The 18,796-nt window shown below is 38.6% G+C and overlaps 1 protein-coding gene and 1 non-coding gene across 10 annotated transcripts in view; both read right to left on the bottom strand.

The window, feature by feature from the left end:
- Positions 1-18,796, bottom strand: part of LOC149285889 (teneurin-2-like) — a 771,075-nt gene that overhangs the window by 197,175 nt on the left and 555,104 nt on the right. The window lies entirely within an intron of this gene.
- On the bottom strand, positions 8,044-8,173 carry LOC149285890 (small nucleolar RNA SNORA35). Its single transcript, XR_016277751.1, has one exon. It is a non-coding gene; the product is annotated as a small nucleolar RNA SNORA35 (small nucleolar RNA).

The raw sequence follows: 18,796 nt of genomic DNA, 5'->3' as shown, positions 1-18,796 counted from the left end.
CAGCCTGGGCCTGTCAGCATATTTTAGAATATTATCTTCTCTTTCATGATCCATTTTATCTTTTTCTTCCTTTTGTTTTTACTTGACTTACTTATACTGTACTGTAATAAGTTCCATTGTTTGCATAATATCATGGGATCCATGGGTGTCCGGATTGCCTCTTCTTGCCCCCTGAAAATTAAAAGAGGACCACTAGCGCTACAAAAGGGGAGGGAGAAACACCAGGCTTAGAGTAAATTAACTAGATAAAGAGAGATATAGAGAAAAACACTTGGTATTTAGGGGAGTGCAGCAAAAAAACATTTATTTAATTCTCTACACCCCCTGCTGTCTGAGTGGTTTGGTCTGCTCTAAAGATGTAAAGGCCTCGAAAGAAAAAAAAAGGAAAATTTTTTTCCCAAAGGTGTATTTTGTTGTTTTTTTTCAGAAATTGTTTTTGAAAAATATGGAGTGTGGAATATGTTCTTTTACCATGAAAAATAATATTTTTACGGCATGGTATTCAAACAGTTAAACATGAAGACCATAATTAAGGACTGCTGTGACTTTATGTAAATTCTCATTGCAAGTTTTCTCACCTGAAGATAAGCAAATCCTGGAATACAAATCAAATACTGAGAAAGAAACTCACAAATAAGAGCAATATGCATTTCTGTCACTAGGGGCGCTGCAGGGAAAAAAGTTCCAGTTTAGGTTGGTTGTGCTCCATCTTGTTGGTATACAGTAGTTGATTATTCCTGTACTCTCACTTAGGACTTGACAAGTAAGAGGTTAAACTTATCTGTAAAATCAGCTTATCTTTATAACCTTTATATGAGTGATTCCTATTAATCACATTACAGTGCAATGTTTACCTATAGTCTGGCCATTAAATTGTATTTTCTTTTCTTTGTCTGATGGTGGTGAGACATCTTGTTCTCAAGTATAGTTTAAATGTTCCTAACATATATAGACCTTGTTCCATTTGTAACAAAAAAAGACATTTTTTTCCCCATGTTTTCAAGATTTCTGGAAATTTTACATCTCTAGCTCTCTTCATTTCACTCTGGTTGGTCTCCTCCCCTTAAATCTGAGTCCTTGCCTGGGCATCAATACAATTTGCTTGCTGCAGACACAAGGTAGTTTATTTCAAACATGTATTGCAGCAAGGGTTAGTTAATACTCTAACTTTTGACTCTTTTGACCATGACTCTCAGTCAATCTGGTATGCTTAGCATCAGAGGAAAGTGAGTACTCAACAACTGGAGTATCAAAGGTTAGCTTTTATATCATTATGGATTGGTTCTGCACAGGGCCGGCCCAAGGCAAAATGCCGCCTGGGGCGAATTTTAAAATCCCGCCCCCCCCTATCTACCCTTCCTCTCCCTCCGTCCCTGCCGCCCCCCCATTATCTACCCCCCCCTCTTGTACTTACCTTTCAGCAGTCCTGTGGCGAGTCTCCCTGTTCGGTCTCGGTGCTGGCTTGTAATGCTGAGCGCCGGAAATCTTTACAAGCCGGCACCGAGACCGAACAGGGAGACTCGGCACAGAGGAGAGAGAGAGGGGGGCACCGAGCGGGTACTGACAGCTTGGTAAGCGAAAACCACTCGGCGCCCCTTTCTCTCTCTTTTGCTTTAAAAAAAAAAAAAAAAAAAAAAAAAAAAAAAGGGCTTGGGGCGGCTACACTACACTACATGAATGCTGAGCATCAACATTGCTAGTTGATTATAGGAATAGAAGCTGTGTTGGGCTTTGGGGGCTACACTAAGTCTTCAGTACAACACTAACTTTTTTTGACTGCATCTACAAAAGATATTCAGCCGGCCATATTGCTAGCTGACCTTCATGGGAAATATACCTATAGACTGGGGTTGTGGTGACCTACACTACGCAATAACATTTTTGTTGTTGACTGCATCTCCCCTGATATACATTTAGTGATTACTATTACTCTGTTAATTGGTAACTAACTTTTGCCTCACACCAGGCTCTATCAATAAATCCTACATATTCTCTGTTTACTTACTCTACCTGGTCTATTTATTTTGATAATGGATATCTTATTAATTTACAATATACAATACTAAATTATATATTTTAATAGCGTGCTTGGGTAAGTATACATTTTTTTGTTAGATCTAGTTCCTGGAGCAGTAAACAAGGTACTTGTTCGCTTTTGAACATAGAGGACTTGGTATCCTGGGCTTCTTATGTTTGAATTGATATTCCACAAAGTGATTACATGATATTTTACTTTATTTTTGGAAAACGCTATTCTTCTATTACAATCTTGTTCTCATCTTCCTGACAGCTAGGAATATGATCTTTCCTATGAGCAAATTGCAGTGCTGCTCTTTGGATATCATTGAACACCATGATGATCCAGTAGATAGCACAAGGACAATATCTGCATTAAATACTCAAACATACTTTAGTAGCAGAGATTTTCAAAGCTTAGTCAGATGGCTATAGAATAGACGGATTTGCTCTACAGCTCTCCACTATTTATGTACCATAGACATCTTCCGTGGTTTTGAGAACACCCCTAATGATAAGTATCATGGTCAATACCGAGGCTGTATTTTAGGATATTACTGATTTTATCTGCTCTACTCATGTGACCACTCATTATAGTTTCATACTATTATTATTGTCTGGAGAAAAATATTGAGAATAAATATTTTTAGGGTTGTAGGTGGGTTGGTTAGTTTCAAGTCAATGCAGTAACTATGTATTATAAATGATGACCCCCTTTTGCATCTCATCTGACAAAAATTCACTCTTTAGCGAATAAATCCTCATTTGTCTAAGCAATAGGTTTATTGCTGTGTAAGTATACGTCTAGCTACTCTATATATGTGGCTATTATAGATAATTAAGCATTTTTGATGAAAAAGAGATAGCTATTTTCATTTTGCTCAGGGATCTGTGAAGCAAAGTGGACAAACATGTATGACACTTCTGAACTCAAAGGCAGTCAAGCAGCAAGCCTCCAGTGGAATAATCTCACGGTTGTTGGCACCACTGGCACTCTAATCTGCCGGACATACAAATAGCCAATATCGGTTTAGGATTCATGCAGATATATACTGCAGGGCACAATGAGTAGCTTTCATGCAAACAAAAGAAAGGCTTCCTCTAAAACATGTTTCTAACCTAAGCGTCATAGAATAGAAAGGCCTATTGATATTTGTTCTTTTTGTTTACCGCAAATTTTAATCCTTTCGAGTGACTTTTTTTTCCTTGTATCTCATGAATACATAGTGACAGGAACATAATGAGTATAGGGTTCAAGAAAACTAAATACCAAACACAAGCGTTTTAAAGGCCCATTTCAACAGTGATTATGAATTAATTCAGCTTTCACGACTATCGTTTTTGTACCCTATGTTTTGTTCCAAATAATTAAGCATCCATTGGGACATAATCTCCAAAGAAAACTCCTGCTTCATGTTAGAGTTTTCAACTTCTTTGCCACACTTAATCTTAGTTGTTCGCACATTTTTATACGCTTTAAGGGTAAGAATGCATCTGCATTTGTTTACTCTTTTGGTTTTGTATTTCTTGCTTTTTTCCATGCTATGAACAAAAAGCAGCATAATCCAGAATTAATAACAATGCAAATTAAAAAAGGAAAACAACGGAGCAAGTGAACTGGGATTTCAACTTTTCTTGTCCCAGAGACAAGGATTTAAAAAAACAACAACAAAACAACACTGTGTGTACAAAGAAAATTAAATCCTCTAGATAGTAAGCGTGTGAGCAGGGCGCTTTTTCCTCAATGTAATAGTTCATCTGTTAATTCTAGTTTGCCATACCCATTGAATTTATGTACCGTAGGAAGTGTTACAAACATTATTGGCACTATATAAATAAAAGTCAATAATAATGTATATGAGTACTGTCTTAGTAAAAATAAATTATTTAGTATTTAAAAGGGATCAGAAATATGTTAAAGGGACACTCCAGTATCTCATGCAGCCTAACAAAGAAAGCATACCTTTATGAGCAGTTGCAGCTTAGTGGTCCTGTTTTCGCACTATTGATTGGCTGCTTGAAGTAGCCAATCAGTGGCAGGAAAGCTCTCCCATTAAACTCATTGTGTCAATATATATGACACATATAATGTATGGTATCATTAATTATGTATGGACTCAATAAATCCAATAGTTACTGATAGTTGTGTTTTCATATCTATACATTTCCTAAATGAATGCTTTCATTCCTGCCTATATTAAAACTATTTCTTTAAGGGCTCCTTAATTAACGTAGATCTATTTTTTTTGACTGTGTGCCTAAAGGCTGTTGGCCATATATATAGAGCTTTAAGGGGTAAAAATCATTATTTTCATAATCCTATTTGTTGTTCCTTTAGGGAGAGCCTTAAACAACATGATGCATTTTAAATTTCATTTGTAAGAAATCATTTAGGTGTTTTTCACCGAAGAGACCAAAAAACTGAGAAGATTAGTTTGTCAAGAAATAATGATAAATTATCAACATGACATGCTAATTTAGGATCAGTAGCATATAAAATATAACAGATGCATATGGTTGCCATCAAACAAGCTGTTTTTCACAAGTTTATGCTTTTATTTCATATTTCCTACCCAGAGTTACCTAGTGTAACTAAAATGGCATTAGAACCAAAAAAAAGAGGTACAATGGGGAAATTGTGTTCAAGACCCCAAACTCCCCAAGATGACACCATGGATGTTTGCTGGTTGGCTATAGATGGGCTAAAATTTAAACTGTGATATTATCTGCCCTTGGCGTATAATTTCATGGTAGAGTTAGATAGCATAGGTATGTACCGCAGGTATAGTGGTTCAACCTACTGGACTGTTCATACCAGTGTCACCTGGTGGACCACCTCAAACAAAAGTGTCTTTGTTTAGTTATAAGTGCAAATCAGATTGTTTTGGCTAAAAAAGGATTTCTGGCCAAAAAATGTAATTGCTCCAGGGGCATTCCTGCACCTATTATAACCTCTCTCAAATTAAATAAAAAAATGAAATCTTTGTGGTTAGCTATACTCTGTGTGAAAAGTAATTATAGTTGCTATTTGAAAATTAATTTATTCAATTGCTAATTTGTATCAAAATGGCTTGTGGCAAGGGATTCAGATTTTATGAAAGGCAATTGCTATATGTCCAAATAACGATACTTCTATAAATCCCCCAGATGTAGAACAATTTGTAAATTCACCCTTTAACCAGCGTATGATAGTTTACAAGTCCTGCAGCATAGTCAATAGTATTGATACTTATATTCAACTTTCAAAACATATTTTGTATGAATGGCACTACGATTAAGTTATTTTTGGTAAATTATAGGGACTATTTTATACATAAAGAGTATATACAGGTTTTAAATACGTTAAGCTAAAGCTTTTTCATCCTTAGAAAAGATGTCAACCACATAGGGGCTAGCATATTGCCATTTTGTTTAAATAGGAATTCTAATTAGACTTTTGAATTGCACTCAGCTAAATACATAGTCCTTTATTTATTATGATATAAATAAAAGATCATTTGCATAAAATATTATTGAAAAAAATGCTTATGGGGAATATAACTGCCTCTTATCTCAGGTTCATTATTATGCCTCCAAAAAAAAAGCTTATAGTATAACATTAGCGAGTAAATTGTCAGAAAAACATCAGCATTTTAAAACTGAAAGTAAAGTAGAAGGCAAATTGTAATGATAGAAATGACTCATATACAGAGGCAACTAGAATAGAAAGCAAAAAGAGAATTCTAGAGCTAGACATTAAAACAACCTGCTATAAATGTGAAATACAGTCCCATTCCTTTGCTGCCTGACTTTTTTTCAGTTACATACCCCAACATACAGCTAGGTTGGGCACATTGAATTGTCAAGTTCTTATGACTGTGCCCATTGTAGGCGCTTTCAGCAGGTCAGCATGGGCATCCTGACTGTTCTGCGGCTAGGCAGCCCCATACACAACAAACCGCCATGTACTGTCTGTTCTGACACCTTTCTATCAGAACCAGCATTAACTATTTCAGCAATTTTAGCTACAGTAGCTCATCTGTTGTATTTGACCACACAGGCCAGCCTTCGCTTCATTGACCCTCTTGCCAGTTCACTCCTTTTCCTTACTTGGACCAATTTTTAATAGGAACTGACCACTGAACACTCCCCAAGAGCTGCAGTTTTGAAGATGCTGTGACCCAGTCGTGTAGCCATCACAATTTGGCCCTTGTCAAAATCGCTCACATCCTTACACTTGCACATTTTTCCTGCTTTTATCATATCAACTTTGAGGATGAAATGTTTACTTGCTGCCTACTATATCCCACCCACTCACATGATAACAAGATTATCAGTGTTATTCACTTCATCTGTTAGTGGTCATAATGTTATGGCTGATCCGTGTATACTATATATATATATATATATATATATATATATATATATATATATATATATAATGTGATTTTTAACATTTTTCTGGGTTTTTTTTCCTGCTCTGATATCGACTGGATGCCTTGTGGCTCTGTTCTAACTGTACACACTTTGACTGGAAGAAGTCAACCCTCCTGTGAATTCAACTATCACCTTGATGCAGATAATAACTAAAAATTATGTATCCCACATGAAAACCGGTCCCAACTTTCCCATTCCCTCCTGGAAATATTCTCATGGATAGCTGTAGGTGCCATAAAAGAAATGTATTCAAAATGGAGTCTCTTATATTTGCACTGAAATCTGGCTCAACGCCAAACTCTACTGATTCAAATTGACATGAGTCCACTTGTCTCAGCGAGGAGCTTAGAAGCAATATTTTACTCCTACCTATTCATTTCAGATCATATTCACACTCTGTTAAAATTTTTACATGTTTTTTTTTTCCCAATGCAACATTACTCTACAAAGTCGGTGCTGAAACCCTTCCCAATACCCTTTCAGTAGATGTATAGTTTATATAGATTATGTGAGAGAAGGAAAAGGGGAGAGCTGGGGGAAGTAATTTCCTTTACTTATTCTTAAAAATCTATCCTCATAATAATCCGCTGTAAGGAATAGCAGGGAATACAGTACAGGAGGAAACTGTTTCCAAACCTACTAAAAAACATTGATTTTTAGCCACTTTCAACTGTGTTAAGTCATGGACGATTTACAATCTAGTTGCAAACGTTAGAAAATGTATAAATTGGAGGAACATACCCTTTAGCTATGTATTTCCCCTTTAACCCCTTCGTGACAAAGGCTGATTTTACTTTTTGTACCCTTCGTGACAATGGCTGTTTTATCGTTTCTGCGGTGTTTGTGTTTAGCTGTAATTTTCTCTTAACCCATTTACTAAACCCACACAAGTTATATATTGTTTTTTTCAGGACAAGAAGGGCTTTCTTCAGACACCAAAATTTTTTTCATATGATGTAATTTCCTATAATAAAAATAATAAAATATGACGAAAAATTGAAAAAAAAACAAATTTTCTCACTTTTATTTGAAAAATCTTTTATTCATCATAAAAAACTACTGAAAAAACCTGCTAAATAGATTCTACTATTTGTCCCGAGTTTAGAAATACCCAATGTTTTTATATTTTTTTGCTGTCTTCTACACGTTATGGGGCAATAAGTACAAGTAGCGTTTTGCTAATTCAAAACCATTTTTCTCTGAATCTGGTAATTCTGTCTCTATGTGGTATTTGGGGCATCTTTGAAGCCAGCAAATTAAATTTACCCCACCAAACCATATATTTTTGAAAACTAGACACCCCAGGGTATTTTAGATGCTGATAGTTTAACCCTTTCCATGCACTAATCCTACCACCAACCCTTGTCAAAGTTTGGGATAGTAATTGTTTTTGGTGTTTTTTTCACATACTTTGTACTTCAGGTGTGAAATTACAGCTCCTGGTATATGTTGCGGTCACACAACACCCAGATATGTGTCCAGCAACATCTCCTGAGTACATTGATACCCCACATGCATGGGTTTGTCAGATTGTTTGGGGGCAAAAGGGCCACGTTTGGAACATGAGCAATTCAAATTCAGTAGGAATTTTACATCTGGGTAAAGAAAAATGCTTGTACCCAACTATCAGTAGGGACAGGTTACAAGAAAGCCTGGCCTATCTCCAAGAAGGGATTTGATCTAGCACCTTAAGTGGTCCCTCATGCCACGGAATGGACACAGGGGTCACTTGACAGTGCAAATAAAAACGCTTAAAAATGGTGGAGCAAATAAAAGCTAAAAAACAGTAAATGTAACAAAAAATTAAAAAAAAATACAAAAATGGAGCAGGAACAAAAAAAAAATTAAAAATGGGAAACTGTGTGATACAGCTTGAAGCAGTCACCGACACAGAGTGCAGGTTTTCCAGGGCAATCTGGACAGTAAAATGTGGTGTCCTTTCTTTGCCCCCTGCTGTAGCATACCCTGCATCTCTTTTGGGGATTCTGCTTCTTTGCTGTAGGGGGGATTTTAAAAATAAAATGGGTAGCCCCAATTCTGTTGGTTCCCATCACTACTTGGGGACCAGGTGCATCACGGTACAAGATACCTGAAATTACTTCGAGCTGAAACTGCAAAAAAGACAGCTTCAGCCCAGTGTCTGCTTTTTTGTGCAGCAAAAAAGCGTTATAGGTTGCAATTTGCATTAGATAAATTGCAACCTTCTTGTACCAGGCCTTTGTCTTCCTCATAATGAGGTAGGGCTGTAGGAGTTGATCTGACAGATCAACTCCACCCATGTGCTTGTTATAGGCCCTGATGCACACTGGCTTTGTAGTGACCCCAGCTCTGCCACGGACAGAAACCTCCACGGTTCTCTCATCGTGGATGGTGCTCAGCATGCACACCTCTTTTCTGTCCTTGAACTTCAATGCCAAAAGCTCCTCTTGGCGTAGAGCTGAGGTCTCCCCCTTTCCTAGCCGGGTTCGTACCAGGCGTTGTGGGAAACCCAAGCGGTTCTTTTTTATAGAACCGCAAGCTACCGTATCGAAACAATACAGCAGCTTGAACAAAGGGACGCTTGTATAGAAGTTATCTACATACAAGTGGTAGCCTTTGTTCATAAGGGGGAATATTAGGTCCCAAACAATCTTGGCACTGGTGCCCAGATGATCTGGGCAACCTGGAGGGTCAAGGTAGCTATCCTTACCCTCGTATACCCGGAAGGCATGAGTATATCCTGTCTCGCTCTCGCAGAGCTTATACACCTTCACTCCATACCTGGAGCGCTTGGAAGGAATATACTGCTTGAATCCCAACCTTCCTTTATATTTCATTAGGGATTCATCCACGCAGATATTCTTTCCAGGTGTATAAACCTCTGGAAACCTGGCAGCGAGATGGGTAATCAGGGGGCGGATTTTGTACAGCCTATCAAACTGGGGGTCCTCCTTAGGGGGGCACAGGCTGTTGTCGCTAAAATGCATGAAACGAAGAATCATTTCATACCTTTGCCTAGTTATAGTTTGGGCAAAAATGGGGGTACTAAAGATGGGGCTGGTGCTCCAGTAGGAGCGGATGGAGGGCTTTTTTATAATGCCCATTAACATTGTGAGTGCCCAGAATTTAAGAAATTCTGGCACGTCAATGGGAGTCCATGGCTGTTTTGCCCAAAAAGAATTAGGGCTAGCAGCACGGTGCTGCTGGGCATAAATGTTTGTTTGTGTGACAATGTCTCCCAAGACATCGTCTCCCAAAAAAACCTGCACAAATTGCAGTGGAGTGAATCCTGTAACATCAATATTGATGCCAGGAATTCCAGAAAAAGGAGGGATAGCTGGCTTGTACCTATTAGGCGCTACCCATGCCTCTGGTGCACTGCCACGACTACGTGTGGTAGGCGTCCTAACAGCCACAGATACATCACTAGATGTATCTGTGAACTGACCAACGTCAAAATCTGACGCTGTATCAGTGGCCTCAGAATCTGTGGCCAAAAAGGCATACGCCTCCTCAGCCGTATACCGCTGCATGGTAAGAATTGCAGCAAAAATAGTGGGGAAGGAAAGGGTTAATGGCTATAATAAAAAATAAAAAAAAACCTAAAAAAAAGTAAAAAAAGTAAAAAAACATGTAAAAAAAAACAAAAACCCAAAAACAATTGCCACTATGCAAGATCACTGTTTATGCAGTGATCAATGGCAATGAAGGGGTTAATATTATATGGGTGGCTCTTATAAGAGCCTTTGGATCAATATATATATATTTTTATTAGGGAATACCTGAAATACCAGAACACACCGATCTGTCTCTCTCCCTCACTAGAAGCAAGTGAAGGAGGGGGGCAGATCCAATACTGATCAAAGGCAATGTTTAGAAAACATTGCCTTTGATTTATCAAATCATGATCACTCTTATGAGTGATCTGACCACTAGGGGTGTTATTCACTGGATGTCCATGACATCCAGCAACACCCCCCCGATGATGTCAGCAGGCTCCGCCCCCCGCGTGTGTTTCGAAGACACCGGCACCGGGAAGGTAAGTTGAGCATTTAGGAAGCGATCGCGAGTCGCTTCCTTTGCTAAACAGGTGTTGCAAAGATGCCTCGATACTGAGGCATCTTAGCAACACCAGCTAAGCAAAGGAAGCGACTCGCGATCGCTTCCTAAACCCGTTTTTCGGCGGCGGGCGCCGCCATGTTTGAAAGACGTGCAGTCTTTCAAACATGTTTTTTTTTTGCTCCTAGGAGCGATCGGGGGGGGGCGGGAATGTTTTTTTTGGTGTTGCTCAATGCCTCGATGTCGAGGCATTAGAGCAACACCGTTTGAGTGAAAAAATCGATCACGGATCGATTTTTTCACCCGTTTAAAGACGTGCCGGTCCTGGCACGTCAATTGTCATAATCGTCACGATTTTCAGTGACGTGCCCGGACCGGCAATTGTCACGAAGGGGTTAAACAAATTTTGTAAATAATACTAACATATTTCTAAAGCATGATTGAACCTATCTCAAGTTTTTAATAGTTTTACCCTTGACAGTCCTATACGCCTTCGAAAAATAATCCTGCATTCATGACTTTCTGCGGAAAATGTTATTTGAACTCCATTGAGACTAATGTAATTAAAAAACATAAGGGCATGAAGATATAATGGCAGATAACTTGAGGATAAAAGAAAATGAAATGTACTGTATACTTGGAGTTTTTCAAGGAAATATTATCACATTGGATTTTAAAAAAAGGAAAATATATCACTAATAATATTGAGCATCATGCATTTCAGTTTCAGGAAAAGAGTACAAAAGAAGCATTTGTATATTTCACCTGTTTGCATTAATTCTTCATTACTTTAGTGCGTATAAGATAGGGAAAAGGTTGAAGTTGAAGCATAACCTCAGTTGCCCAACCTGGTCAGCAACCAACAAAGGGAAGCCAAAATGAGTGAAATGCTAAACTGGGGGTACCCTCAGGATTTCCTGGGCCTAGGACAAGAACAATCCACTTCACTCCATATGAAACTAGGGATTCAAGTATACTTGGAGGCAGGGATGTCACTGTGGGGACTGTTAAAAACTACCAGCAGGCAGAAGTAGTTAGCATACCTGGGAACTCTCCGGGTTTGACCCGGAGATTGCCGGGTGAGCACTGCTTCTCGGGTTCTCAAGACCAGAATCCTCCATCCCCATTTTTCATTTAACCCCTTAAGGACCGGGCTGAATTTTCGTTTTGTACCCTCTGGGACCGAGGCTCTTTTGACACTTTTGTGGTGCTTGTGTTCAGCTGTAATTTTCTCCTCACCCATTTAGTGTACCCACATAAGTTATATATTGTTTTTTTCAGGACAAGGTGGGCTTTCTTCAGATACCATTATTTTGATCGTATCATCTTATTTACTATAAAAAAAAATAAAAAAAACATGGTGAAAAATTGAAAAAAAACACATTTTATGACTTTTATCTGAAAAATATTTTACTCACCTAAAAAAGCAAGTAAAAAAACTAGCTAAATAGATTCTACTACTTGTCCTGAGTTTAGAAATACCCAATGTTTTTATGTTTTTTTTGCTGTTTTTTGTAAGTTATAGGGCAATAAGTACAAGCAGCGTTTTATGATTTCCAAATCTTTTTTAACAAATCTGGTCAGTCTGCCTCCATCTCCTCTTTGGAATATCTTTGAAGCCGGTTAACTCAATTTAACCCATTCAAACCATATATTTTTGAAAACTAGACACCCCAGGGTATTCCAAATGCTGTTATTTTAACCCTTTCCATGCACCAATTATAGAGCTACACTTTGTCAAACTTTGTAATAGTAATTTTTTTTATTTTTTTTCACACAAATTGTACTTTAGTTATAGATATACAGGTTCTGGTATATGTCACTGTCAAACAACACCCCAATGTGTGTTCAGGAACATCTCCTGAGTGCAGTGATACCCGACATGCATGGGTTTGTTGGGTTGTTTGAGATTTAAAATGCCACATTTGGGAAGTGCGCTTTTTTTCTCCATTTTGGTCAGTCTGTACCTATGCCCTATCTTTGAGCTCGGCCAATCCAATTTACCCCATCAGCCATTTTTTTTATATATTAGACACCCCTTGGGTATTTGAAGTGCTTTTATTTTAACTCTTTGTTGAGATTTTTGAGAAATTTTAGCACTTGCTCAAAATAATAAACTTTATTTTTTTATTTTATTTTATTTTTTTAATACTTTTTTTTTTTACACATTTTGCTGGTACTTGATGGTTTATCAAGTAACATCACTGCATAATTATTTTTAAATGTTAGCACATTTTTTTAAATATTTTTTTTCCATTTTTTTTTTTTAATTTATTTTTTTACATAGTGATTAGAAAGATGGGTTCCATTGACTTGCTTGGTTGAATGCAGTACCTGTATTCAACCTGCAAGTGGAGCCAGAGTTCTCTAGAGGGTCTGGAGACCATCTAGCGAACTCTTTCTTCTTTATTGTTTTTTTTCCCGGGCCGCCGCCATCTTGCTGATGGCGAAGATCACCGGCAGCTGCGGCTGTGACCGCTCTCCAGAGCGGTCACAGCCCATCCAAAGGTAAGTGTTTGGTGTCGCTGGATGCCTCCTAAACGCTTTTAAAACGGGCGTCCGCCGCCTTACAATGTATGGCGGCTGTTGACGCCCCGGGGAGGGGCCAGACATGGCCCCCGATGCCGATCTCGGCGTTACTGAATGCCTCGACATCGAGGCATTACAGTAACGCCGTTTAAGCAAAGAAAGTGATCGTTGATCACTTTCTAAGCTTATTTAATTTTTTGACGGTTCAGGACCGTCAAAGGTCATTTAGTGACCTTCTTGTCATGACGGTCCTGAACCGGCAAAGGTCGCGAAGGGGTTAAATAGGGGTGTTTCCTGCTGCTGTCAGTGGGAACGCCCCTGATGTCAGCGGGAACGCCCCCAATGTCAGCAGGACCGCCCACTGACATCAGTGGGACCGCCCACTGATATCAGCAGGACCGCCCACCGACGTCAGTGTGCAGTCCTGGCCGCGTCCCACAAGGGAAGGCTCCGGGTAGCCGGAGCCCAGAAGTTCCCAGGTATGGTCATTATGTAAAAACAAGGTATGTGGACTATGTGGACTAAAAGTTCTTCTCTAATGCAAATTGCCAACCAATCTTACACAGCTATCTTTGCTTGTCCAATATGTTAACTATAGGGGCAATTTAGCCAATCATGCTCTTTGAGGTTTCTAGTTAATGGAATAACATTTTAGCTTTGATTACACTTGCTAATTATGTATAACCAAAAAATACATGCCAATGCATATGGTGTAAACACATATCTGTGTAAAATAATGTCCAAACTTTGTGCTTGCATGGACCTCACTTAATAAAGACCTTTTAAAGTACTTGCGTAGATATACCGTATTGGCTCGGTTATAGGCCGCACCCTAATATAGGCCGCACCCTAAAAGTTTGGTGCTTTTTAAAAAAAAAAGTTTTTAATAGATATGATGCAACTCTGCTCCCCCGAGATATGCTGCCACTCTGCCCCCCCGAGATATGCTGCCACTCTGTCCTCCCCCCCTCGAGATATGCTGCCACTCTGTCCTCCCCCCCTCGATATATGCTGCCACTCTGCCCCCCCGACTTACCAGAGCAGACTCCCGGGTGTCTTGCGGGGCTGGAGGGGGACATCTACGCAATACGCGTATACAACTTCCGGTGCCGGTACTCAGCGGAAGTGCCGGCACCGGAAGTTGTATACGCGTATTGCGTAGATGTCCCCCGCCGGCCCCGCAAGACACCCGGGAGTCTGCTCTGGTAAGTCTTGGGGGCAGAGGTAAAATGGATCGTGCGGACGTTCACCGGCTGCGGCGATGCGCGTAAACAACCTCCGCTGTTGTTGGAAAGTGCCGGCAGGGGAGGCTGTCTGAGCGTATTGGAGAGTAGGATACGGGTCCCCTGCACAGCTGCGGGGGATCTGTATCCTAACCCTGCTGCCTGCCCGGCGCCCGGAACTTAAGACTTAAAGTGGGGGGAAAAAGTGCGGCCTATGTTCGGGCCAATACGGTACTTTTAGGTCAAAATTAGTGTATGTTATGTGCAATAAGACCAAAAATACCCAACATTTACACAAGATAATTTGATTATAAAATGCCAAACGTTTATTTCTTTAAAGTCAGTGGAGCACCTTGAGTTTAGAGACTGACCAGGAGCTTACTGGATTCCATGCATTTCATTGTAACTGCTGTATATATTTTCCAGGAACAAATGTGACATTTCCCCATTAGTTACTACTTTGTGTTTTTATTTTGGGAGACACCATATTTTCCTATACTAGACAGTTCTCTTAGAAAACGAAAATGCCTTTATTAACTTGTCAGTATTGTTTTCCTTTGCATTTGGTTGATGCTTTTAATACAATATTTTCATAAGTTGCAAAGCAAGCATCTTGCACAAATTTTAATAAAAATAAGAAAATCTTTTTGTTATCTAAGAGATACTGGACAAAAATGCTATACGACTGGAAGACGGAATTGGTTTGAGACCATCTGTGTGAAGCAGGAATGTAATATCAATATCACCATTATTACTGAAACACAATACATATATCTTATATTCTGTATTATGTTTAGAGATTTTTTTTTTGCTGCGATCCTTGAAATATTGGATGAGAAAAGATATACGAGCCTACTTATTCATCTAAGTAAAGTTTTTCAATTTGTCATTTTTACACTTTTAAGCTTTTGATTTATGCAAAGGCATTGCACGCTGAGCTTTGGCTTAATCAAGATATATAGCTTTCTAAAAATCCATTTATGCCAATACTACTAGCTTCCTCCAGCGGCTTTGTGCTTGGTGTCAGTGAGGTGCTTACAATAGGTAAGACATGGATAATTGTGCTTATTTTTGATTAAAGACTTACTAACTAAAATTTTGATTATTCAACAAGCTGAGATGACCTTATGTTCAAGCCTCTTTTCTGGATACCTATCTGTATTTTCATCCCTCAATATTATATGTATATTATAAAACATGCTATTATGTAGAGTGCAAATTATTGTTTGTACACCGTTCATGTTTAAATCCTTTGTTAACAGCTTAAAATCTGTAAATAGTTGTTTTTAGGTTGAATTTCAGGCTATCCAAAATAATCCTTATTTTAATATGCGACTAGAATTTATGTGGGGCAGGAACAAATTTCATGACCGTAATTTCTAGCATTTACTGCTATCATCTAAATTTGCACCTATTACTCTTTAACCCCTTCGTGACAAAGGCTGATTTTACTTTTTGTACCCTTCATGACATTGGCCGTTTTAACATTTCTGCGCTACTCGTGTTTAGCTGTAATTTTCTTCTTTCCCGTTTACTGAACCCACACACATTAGATATTGTTTTTTTCAGGACAAGAAGGGCTTTCTTTATATGACATTGTTTTGATTGTATCATATTATTTACTATTAAAAAAAGTATAAAATATGGTGAAACATTTTGAAAAAAATGACTGTTTCTAACTTTTAGTTGAAAAATCTTTTACTCATCTATAAAAGGTAATGAAATGCTAAATAGATTCTACTATTTGTCCTGAGTTTAGAAACGCCGTTTGGGTGCAGAAAGCTAAAGTAGATCGCTTTCTGCACCCGTTTAAAGGCGTGCCGGTCCTGGCACGTCAATTGTCGTAAACAACATGTTTTTCCAGTTGCCATTCCAAGGGCCACTGGGACAAATCTGTAAAGCTTCCAAGTGAGTTTACTGGTTATCAAATGAAAGCAAACACATTTTGACCATACATTTGATATGGCTGACATACATTTGATATGGCTAGTGACCGTGGTGGCTTCACCTATGTAGGTTGTGAGTTTAGTGGTAACAGGGCTTAACAGTTAAATCAGTGGAGTCCAACTGAACCTAAACAGGTAGTATATTTTTCATTCTGTAATGCACTTGGAGTAACTGTCAATTAATGTTGCACTTAACAATTAGATCCTGCAAAGATGAAAGTGAAAACCCCAATTTTCTTCATCTAACCTGAAAATAATTGTATCTCAAGCTCTCTAATGTCTAGCTGGAGTTTAAATGAATAAAGCACGGATGTCAGTAGACATTATCGGCACTTCCATATGATTGGCAATATATTGCAGATTCAATAAAAACGATCCTCCTAATCACTAAAACTTCATTTTGTTATATATCTAAATTAGCAATTGTAGTGTCCGGAAGAGAATTGTGGCACAAGAATTAAAAGTAAGACAAAGGCATGTTGGTGTAAAGCATAATTGTTGAGGAACGTGTTAATATGTTGATTTTCAGTTATTCTCTGTATAAAAGTAAAACTGGAACTTTAAGCCAAAATGATGTCATGTAGAATGTTCTGGTGCAGCTGAACACAGTTTAACATGTCTTTGAACTTGGGGTGTTGGTAGTTTGAGAACCCAGACTGACAGAATAGGGAGTACATCATGAAAATTAACTGCAACATTTCTAAACAATAGTTAATGAGCATGATCAGTTAGAGAGATAATTATATTGACTTTCATGTATTTCTAAAAGGTATAAAAGGCCTTCCAGCAATGACGAGACTTTGCCACCGACTAGTGTATGGTGCCTGGTGTTAGCCCTACAGCCAGTCTTGCACTGTGAAGCTGCGTATAGCTTTGAGGATCTCTCGGTACAAGAAGGGACCGAAACATAATCTGTTTTTTATTCTTCTTTTAGCTGGTTATTATGCATGTATCTGGATCTGGTTAATATACTATATGCATTATTTCATCCATTGAGTGAAAGTGTCATTTCTGTATCCTCGAACTTGTTAACCCCTGCCTGTCCACGCAGATGTGTGCAGTTGTGGGTTAAAACAGCAATTAATGAAGAAATTCTTTACTAATTCAACAATCTGCGGCATGCTTATGAACAATGATATTTTATATTTCCTGTGTTTATCGGCTTGACTAACAGTAGCACAAGAAAAAAAAATAAGTCAGAGCACCACACATCCCAAACTAGAGATATAATGCCCGTCACTATAAACTCCAGCCTGTTAGGCTATCTAGAACAAAGGATTTATCGCAGCCTCATTCAAACAGATGAATTCACTTGTAATATATGTGTTTAAATGCAATAAAAATTGTGTTAAGTGTGTTTAAGCCGCTTGTATTAAGAATAATGAGCACTATATCTCTAAAAATCCAGTTAGGAATAATTTATATGTGAATACTGCAGACTTAAAGAGAAATAAATGTACTGCATGGCCTTTCTATCCACAAAATATAACACATTTTTCTTTTAGAAAGGCTGCATTTAAGAATGTGACTTTAAATGAAACAGCTTTAAATATTCAGGGAACAACAGTATAGAAATGGAAGTCACAAATCACAGGGGAAACAAAGGGAACTGTCTAACTGTAACTCCTGTGGATGTGCAAAAATCATTTCATAAAACACAAGGAAAACTTTCTTGCAAATCACCCAGTACACACACAAATCAACATCAGAACAGTCAGTAGCATAACTATAGTGGTTGTGAAAATCACTGGAGAGACCATGCCCATTAAAAAACTCCCCTTTTGCCTAGTGGTCTAGCATGGAAGCACTTACACCCCAACAGTTCTAAAGTCCAAATAGGGCACATTTGCTGTGGAGGCAATGCCAGGGTTTTTCCCGCTGCCCATAAACAGGATGGCTAAAATATATGGTATCAAGTCTGTGCATTGCTACAAGGAGTAATTTATATATATCTGTATAGTTAGTACAGCTTTTTGAACAAGTACCCTACCATGTCCTGAGGGTGAACCCATCGGGCATTCGGGCACTGGCCAAGGGACCTGAGGGAGTGTGAAGGCTGTTTATACAGACCTCCGTGTCCTGCTCTCTGGTGCTCAGGAGGAGAGCAAAAGGAAGAAGGAGAAGAGGAAGAGAAGGTGCAGGAAAGGAGACAGCGACTCAGGAAAGGTAGGAAAACATGAGAGTGAGAGAAAGCATGAGCAAGTGTGGGAATGGGAGTGTGATGGGAGTTATGGTGTACCACTATCAGTGACTGGTCTTAGTATAAAGTTAAGATTTAAGATGTACCACACTAATTGCCTGGAGCAGTAAAAAGTAATGGGAGTCATAGTGTGCCACTGTCGTTCAGTATATAGTAATGGGAATTAAGCTGTACAACCATCATTGTCTGACTTAGTATATAATGATGGGAGTGCTATACCAGTGTCAATGTCTACCTCCATATATAGCGACAGGAGTTAAAGTGTACCACCATCTGTGTCTGGCTCATTATATAGTGATGTAAGTTATGTTGTATCATTGTCCATTTCTGGCATAGTATATAGTGATGTGACATATGCAGAACCACTGTCAATCTCTGGATTGGAATATAGCAATGGGTGTTATGCTGTACCACCATCTGTGTCTGGT

The sequence above is a fragment of the Sceloporus occidentalis genome, unplaced genomic scaffold (assembly GCF_023333645.1).
Source record: "Sceloporus occidentalis isolate IW3139 unplaced genomic scaffold, rSceOcc1.0.p SCAF_75, whole genome shotgun sequence".
NCBI lineage: Eukaryota > Metazoa > Chordata > Lepidosauria > Squamata > Phrynosomatidae > Sceloporus > Sceloporus occidentalis.
This window is presented reverse-complemented; position numbering and strand designations above follow the sequence as displayed.